General features: G+C 40.5%; 1 pseudogene; it reads left to right on the top strand.

The window, feature by feature from the left end:
- The first annotated feature begins 2,072 nt into the window (after positions 1-2,072).
- On the top strand, positions 2,073-2,938 carry LOC107109840 (annotated as a pseudogene).
- The last annotated feature ends 4,694 nt before the right edge of the window (positions 2,939-7,632 follow it).

A 7,632-nucleotide genomic window follows, 5' to 3' on the forward strand; every position in this document is an offset into this window, starting at 1 on the left:
CATTGCATTCTGTGTTCCACTTCAGTCTCTTAAAAAAAGATACGGGCCAATCTAAATGGCGGGATATTCATGTTCAACCCCCTCCTATCATCATTGAGGGTCAGGAACACTTTGAGATTTCTGGTATTTTGGACTCCAAGTTTAAACGTGGTAAACTGTGGTATCTTGTGGAATGGGTTGATTTCGGTCCCCAGCACCGTGAATGGGTGGAAGAAGGGGATATTCGGGCCCCTTATCATGTTCGAGCATTTCACAAGCAGTTCCCGGACAAACCGGGAGGCCTCCAGGGGAAACCGGGAGATCTCCCGCCGGGGCCGGGAGGTGGTGGGTAAGTTGTATTTTCAGGTGGGCAGTATGTCAGCGAGCTGCCATCTTCATGGGACAAGCCTCGTCCCTTTTCTCAAACCCTCCCCCCCTTCACTCATGTAGTTGTTATCCTTCTCATGTTGTGCTTCTGTAACTGCCAAGGTTCTCCAGCTGGTGCGAGGTGGTGTTGTGTCTTTACGCTCTGGCTTGTTTAGATTTCCTCTGCGAACTCAACAAGTGTTTATGGAACGGGCCGTTGCTGTTCTCAGGCCGCTTCGCGCCTTTCCTAATCTGTAACCGTACGAGGGAAATGAGTTGATTGGTTTAAACCTTGTTTGAAGTTGCTTTAATACACCTTCCCCTGACTCTTGTAGTTATTCCAAACAATCTCTGTATGTTCATGATCAACCAAGCTTTGGAAATAAATCTTACTTCTTTTGAACGTGGGTCTATTCTCCTGATTTGGGATCGTAACAACATCATGGCTGCTAGCTCATCTGGCTCATAGGTAGAGATGCATGTTATCAACTGGAGACAGAGCATATATGGAGATTTTGAGCACATTGCTAAGGACACATTTCAGCAGAAGTTTTTATTGTTTATGTTCTTCTAACTCATGAGTCATGTCTTAACTGCATGTGTGACATGCATCAGGAAATTGAACCCAGTTGCAGTTTGTATAAACACACCATGTAGCTGTTGGTTTGCATATTACAGATCACAAATGCATACATGTGAAATGTTTAATCTGTAACCACTTTTACATGGAATCCCCCCCCCCACATTGAGTATCCTGAAGGCTGAAGATGAGCTACACACTCCCTTAACATGCTGTATGTACTGTTCGCTTGAGTGTTCTGAAAGACATGTCTAGAAGTTTGATACTCATTCATGGAAGTGTTTTGATGGGGTTCTTTGCTTGATGGACTTTCTTGAGCTCTGATGGGTGAAATGCCATACTTAGGGAGTCAGTAGCAGGTGCACCCCATGAGATGCAGAGCTCTGAAGCAGCTCAGGAAATGGAGATGCACTAGCCTCCTGGCATACCATCATTAAGCCCCTGCTAGGCAAAGGACCATATTTTTAATTAGCGAGTCTGTTCCTTTGCAGGGTAAGAGAATAGCAGGACAGTTTTAAAAAATAACCTGAATGTTCTTATCATTTTAATTGTCATGCAAATCCATATTTCCGCAATTCATACTTATGCTAATACATTTCTGATTAGCCTGAAATTTTGGAAGTCTCCTTAAATGGAGATCATATAATATTTTCACTTAATCTCTAGACTGTAAAATCTGGAGGCTTCAGGAATTCTGTGGTTTGAAGAATGAGCTCTGCTTTTGGTATTTAAATGAACACATTGGAAATGCAATGTCTCCACATGTGCACTGAGTTTTAAGAAAACATAAGATTCATCGAAAAGGAGGGGCATCTAGGCTTTGCTAGCCACTACTTGAACAACAATGATATTCTTTCAAATTTTCTAGTTATGAACAAAAACATGTTTAGGAATAAGCACTACTAAACACAGTGGGACTTGTTTCTGAGTAAATGTACATAGGATCAGGCTGTATAAATTAAATCAAGTACACTTTAAAAGTAATATTTCCTTGTACTATTGCAGGGATATCTCGACTTTAGGGAGCCTCCTGTTATAATAATCCCGCTACCCTAAATGTTTTTCACAGTGTACTGCTGGTGGTTCCAGCGGAAATGTTTTACTACAGAACTTGACAAAATATATATGATACAGTTTGCTGTACAAAATGCTAAAATTTCAGCAAGATGCAGTAGCTAGCCAAATACCCAGGAAAAGGCCATATATGTGTGACATCTGCTACAAACAGTTTGAATCTCTGTCCAAAGTAACTAGGCATTATCTTATACATACTGGCCAAAAGCCATACAAGTGTCATGCATGTTGCAAAACTTTTTCGCAGTTGGTCCATCTGGAAAGACATCAGCTCACCCATAAGCTGCCTTTTAAGTGTAACATTTGTCACAAGAACTTAAAAAACATAATCACATTCCAAAGGCATCAACAGCTTCATGATGAGAACTATCAGGGTGATGTTGAGCAAACTGAAAGACCGAGATGTGCCAGGCAAGAGAGACTTGCGCATAGGATGTTTTGTTGTTCCATTTGCCAAAAACACTTTTCAACAAAAGTGCATAAGATCTGATCATCTGCACAGCGCCAGAAGGAAGATCATACATATATGCCAGACATGTGATAAGATCTTTCCTTCACATTCTAACTCGAATCAGCAGTTGTTCTTCCACACTGGCCAGAAGCCATTTAAGTGCTACATATGCAGTAAATCTTTTCAGGCAGAAAACACACTTGGAAATCCATCAGTTCACACACATGGAGAGAAGCCTTTCCAGTGTTCTCTTTGCCACATGGGATTTAAAGCCCAGAGCAAACTCCTGAAAGCACAAACTCTTCCATCATCCAAACCAGGCTTTCTTTAGAGTGGTGTGCAAAGCAAAGAGCCCTATGTACCCTATGCCACAGACACCACTGGGAAGAATACCAAAAAACCTCAAGACTGTAACTTCATATGTGTCTCAGGAAGGGTACCAGCTCAGTTTCCACTGCATTTGTACCTTACCAGTGCGCTGTGTGTGAACAATGTTTGGAAAGAGAACAGATGTTAGATTTGCATAACTGTGAGGGAAACAAATAAACAAAAAGGACAAAGCTTCAAAAGCTGGTAGACGGGCCTACTTCTCCAAAGCCAGCATCAAAACAAACCTCTTGAGGAAATTTAGATCAAGGCAACACCGTCATAGGCAAGGGAGAATAGCAATACAGAAGTAAGGTCACCTGCAATTACATTATATCAGGAGAAGCATAAAGAAACTCTGGATTTTGAAATTAATCTGAAAGGTATGCTTACCTGTGAAAGTATGTTAAGAAGGGATGACTCAGTGCATAATAAAGATGATTTGCTTTATGGCTCATCAGATGATGAATTTTCTGATAATTCAAAATACTTCAATGTACTTTTCCAGCTTGCAGCAGAAATATACATAATAGACTCAAAGTGTGCAAATGTGACAGATATGGAAAAGGCTTCCCTTCTTCTTCCAAGCTTCAAAGGCATTATCTTACTCATGCAGGACAGAAGCCCTTTGGCTGTACACTTTGTGTGAAGATGTTTAGACAGTGAGCCCACTTAAAAAGTTATCAGCTCTCCCATACCGAAAAGAGCTGGAGTGCCAGGTGTGATCCAAAAATATAAACACGCTTGTCAGTTTTCTTTGGAGATTGCTTTGAATTTAATCTCATCTCCTCAGCTTTTGGTTTATGCACAGACACTTTTCGGTCATCTAACTTGCTGGAACTGCAGTCAAACCAAATAGCTGAAATCAAAGTGAAGATAGAGTCCAATGACTCTGTTTTGAGCATGGATAATAAAGGCTGGGAATGGACCAAAGCCCCCAGATCATGACAGCGTCATGATTGTGCCATAGGAAGACAGCAATACAAAATAGTTAGGAGGCTTTATCAGCATAGTGTCTGTTTAAGATGTCTAAAGCACCCTCTAAACTTGACATACACTATGTAATGCATTTGGGACATAAGTCATTTGAATGCTTGTATGGTGATCTCACCCTCTTACCTCACACATAGGATTTTCCCGTTGTTTCTTCTTTCTTGCTGAGCAGCCCCTCTATCTATTATCTTCTTATTTGTTGGTCTATGGCTATCCTACCCTGTCACGTTATTATATAGTTTGATGCTGGCCCAGCCCAGGAATTTGAGGGAAGAGACAAAATCACTCTATTCTACTTCTATAATGGCACATGGGAGGCTTTTGAAAGTTCAAAATAAAATATTTTATTCAACTTGGAGGGGAAAAGGTCAGGTGGAATCAGGGGTAGGATGTATGAAGAGAACCGATAATAACAATGGAGGTAACTTTGTAATCACACTAAATCCAGATAATACGTTGCCAACAAGTAAGTGTTTTTGCTTTTTCACAAAGTCTTTGAGGAGAGAGGCTTTCTTTTCAGCTTCTGCTTTAACTTGCAAGCATTGGTTTCTGAATTTACCTGACATTCCACATGTAGAAGCCAGGAACATACAACCAAGTTCCCAAAATCCTTCTATATATACAGATCAGGGATCACTCCTTTTAAAAGAGTTATCTCACTTTTAGCTGGGCAGGGATTGCTTCGCTTGACCAGAAGCTGTGTCCCTTTTCCAGCTTGAATGGGGAGCCCCCTCCACGAATATTCAGTTTACCCACTTTAAATAGCGATCTTAAAAATAAGACCGTTTCAGCGAATGAACTGGCTAGTACTTTGAGCCAAACTTTCCTTTTCAGCATTTGCCAGAACTAAATAGATCCAATTTTTATGTAACAAATAAAAGGTTTCCTTCTAAATCTTGTGGGCCTCATGCCAGGGGTGCCCTTGTTAGCCGCCCTGAGCCTTCGGGGTAGGGCGGGATACAAATCTAAAGATAAATAAATAAATAAATAAATAAAATAAAGGTAATGTAGCTCTATGGATTGAAGGTAAGAACAAATGTGACTTTCTGCAAGCTGCAGAGTGAGTCCCACTGCTGTAGATGCATTATTATTTTTAAAACACTTATTTATGTTATGTATAGTCCACCTCTCTCAGTGAGACTCAAGGTAGATTATACCATGTAAGTCAATGCACTCAACAGGATGATAGATCTAATAAACAATGCGAAAGGACTAGAATTGCAGAAATTTGAAACAAAGCTCTCATATGCAAAATGTGTAAGTATTAAACATATGTTAAACAATAGAGAATATGGTATTATATAAGTAGAAACAATGCATTTTCCCAGAGCAGTCTTTTATGATGTTGTCTTGCCTTTACAAAAATGCCCTCATGAACAATTGTGTTTTATATAATTTATGAAATGCCAGAAGCATGGAAATCTTCTTGGTCTTCTCATGTAGGCCATTCCACTGTGTGGGGGCCACCACAAAGAAGGCACACATATGGACAGTTGTTGATCTTGCACATTTGCATAGCAGCACCTACAGAAGGCCCTACTCAGATGAGTAATGACATAGTGGAGAGGTGGTCATGCAAAGAAGATGGTCCAGGGCCATGAAGTACTTTGTATGTGATAACCAGCACACTGAAATGAACCTTGTAACTTATGGGCAGCCAATGATGTGACTGCAGAATGGGTGTAATATCTATGTTCCTCCTCGTTTCCTGTGGATCCTGATCAGATGGAATGTTTTAAATAAAATAAAAAGTAATTGAATTGTGGCATTCTGCACCAACTGGAGTTTCCAACCTGATTTCAAGGGGATACCTATGTAGAATACATTACAGTAGTCTAGTCTTGTGTTACCATGGCATAGATCCAGGTGGCCAGATCAACTAAGTCCAGGTAGGAGTCCATCTTCCAGGCTAAGTTGGTAAAATGGTCTTCTGAAGTGTCTGCATCAATAAGCCAGTCTATTTGCAGTGACACAGATACACAGGGCTTAATTTGAGAAAATCCTCCGATTTCCTCCCTGCTGCTACTTTCCCGAAGGGCAGAAGTGAAAACCACTAACAAAAACTTTACCTTTGGTAAATTACAATCTCCCAGACCTGGCAACAATCTCCTCAGGTAGCCATTTTTTCTTGAACAGGAAGATAAACGTCTCTTCAAGGAACAGACATAGAAAGAACTGTTCACCATGTGCCCAAAGCTTAACTCCGAATGTAAACAAAAAGTATTATGTAATAAGTAATAATAAAAGTCTGATGTTGGTAGGTGTCTGTTTCCACCCAAAGCTTACCATATTTGATGTAGTGCTTCAGGGTGTCACCCCAGTTGGTAGTACAATTTCCAAAGACACTAGGTTCTTTACCAATTGTCAAATGGAACACCTCTCCACTGCCTCATGATGGAAAGTCTAGCTGGCACCATCCTTATTGGCTTTTCAACAATTTGGGGAAATAGTCCTTTTCTAAAGGGATTTTAGTCCAGCTTTTGAGACTTGCCTCATGTTGAATTACATAGTTGTTGCATTGTTATGTTGGCTTGTTTTTTTTTGGGGGGGGGTGTTATTTGTTTTTTTATATTCTATATTGTGGATCTAAAGTTTCAATCTAATAGGGTCACAAGGTGGGCTATAAATGCTCCTAACAAACATACAGGGTGATTTCTCACGAGAGCTGCCTCGCAGCACAGCGCCGTTTGCCTCGACACAAACGTGTCAATTTCACACCCGAAGCTCCGGGGCTGCATTTTGACTCGGGGCTTTGCCCGATTTCCTCCGCAGTTTCGTGATCCTGGTTTTTGAGGATCATGAAACTGCGGAGGAAATCGGGCGAAGCCCCAAGCCAAATGCAGCCCCGGAGCTTCGGGTGTCATAGGCAAGGGAGAATAGCAATAGCAAATTGACACGTTTGTGTCGAGGCAAACGGCGCTGTGCTGCGAGGCAGCTCTCCTGAGAAATCACCCACAGTCAAGCCCTACCTATTCTTTCAGCTCTCATTTCCTCAAGAAGCAGCACTTCAGGGTTTAGAATGAAAGCACACTATAGACTGATGACACCTCTGTAATGTTTGTTTTATTTGTAGATATCCTACCAGGGCCAAATGAAGGCAATGACTTAAGATATTCTTTCAACTGAAGCTCAGCTAAGTAATGTTAGGGTGGCAGGAAAGGAAATATGAATGGCAGGAGAACTATTTGTGAGCCTTGTGACTAATTGTAGAGGTGTAAATTTCATTTAGTAAAACAACATTTTAACTCATCAAAATTACTACTGAAATATTAACAATATTAGTATACATTATCAGGTACAATTTTTTTTGTTTAGAAAAATTAATATACTAGTGGGCTCCAGTGTCAGTCAGACATTTAACAGTACAGCCAGCACTGGACAACATGTGATTGCACAGACACAGTCGATCCTGGAACACACAGGTAACCATTTGGCAGTGTTCTAAGCCTCGGAAAGTGTTTATAGGTTTGCAGCAATATATAATTATCATTGAAATATTTAATGTTTTACACCGTAACTAATGGCTCAAAGTCTGTCTCTGGTTCACCTGAGGGTACAGCCTGTGGAGTTATGTCTACTACTAGATATATTTTCCATGAAATTCAGTGTGCATTCTACATACCGACATCAAGGGTAGAACATTTTTTCAGAAGTTGTCCTGAATAAATATTTATACACAAACCAGAACAGCACAGAAGGCTCCTTTTTAAAGTCCTGAATATTTCAGAAAGCATCTGTTACTACACTGAGGCATCATGCACAGCCAGCCATTACTGTTTAATGAGATAAACAAAGACAGGAACTTCTGCTATTTTAAAAAATA

This window comes from Gekko japonicus, unplaced genomic scaffold, assembly GCF_001447785.1.
Source record: "Gekko japonicus isolate JY-2015 unplaced genomic scaffold, Gekko_japonicus_V1.1 scaffold3263, whole genome shotgun sequence".
Lineage (NCBI taxonomy): Eukaryota > Metazoa > Chordata > Lepidosauria > Squamata > Gekkonidae > Gekko > Gekko japonicus.